We start from the raw sequence: 566 nt of genomic DNA, 5'->3' as shown, positions 1-566 counted from the left end.
CCTTCCACGACGTATTAGTTGTTGGCAGCGGTCGTGGCCGGAGGCGATTCGGTGACAACAACTTTCAGTTTCAACGGTTGGGGCTCTTGTCGCGTCATTTCTGGTTTTGCGTCGGCGGCTAGCGGTGATGCAAATATGCATCACTTGTAGCAGTTTTTTGGGCAGGACCTAAACTTTTTCGACACTATATAATATAACTATAGGGCTGCTGCTGGAGGCTTTTTTTTCATCTAAATGATTTTTTTGCACGGGTGTGCTTTAGGGCTCGGCAAGCAAATCAGGCAATTTTGTCGAGCTAAACAGAGTTCAGATCACCCGAAAAAAAAACAGGGTTCAGATCAATGTAGGTCAGTTATGCGAGGTTATCTTTTTAGAAAATAATGATAATAATAATCTGGAATCAGTATTTAGAACCTCCGGACGGAGTGAGTCAGGTGCATAAGCAAATGACTTGCTGCAAACAAAAACAGTTTACAGTTAGCGTAATACTCTTCTGATGCCATTTCTCTTCGCCCGGAGTCATTACCTAGCAACGCGGCTCCAAATCTCTTCTGCAGCTGCCGCCG

This window comes from Triticum aestivum, chromosome 6D (genome assembly GCF_018294505.1).
Source record: "Triticum aestivum cultivar Chinese Spring chromosome 6D, IWGSC CS RefSeq v2.1, whole genome shotgun sequence".
NCBI lineage: Eukaryota > Viridiplantae > Streptophyta > Magnoliopsida > Poales > Poaceae > Triticum > Triticum aestivum.
This window is presented reverse-complemented; position numbering follows the sequence as displayed.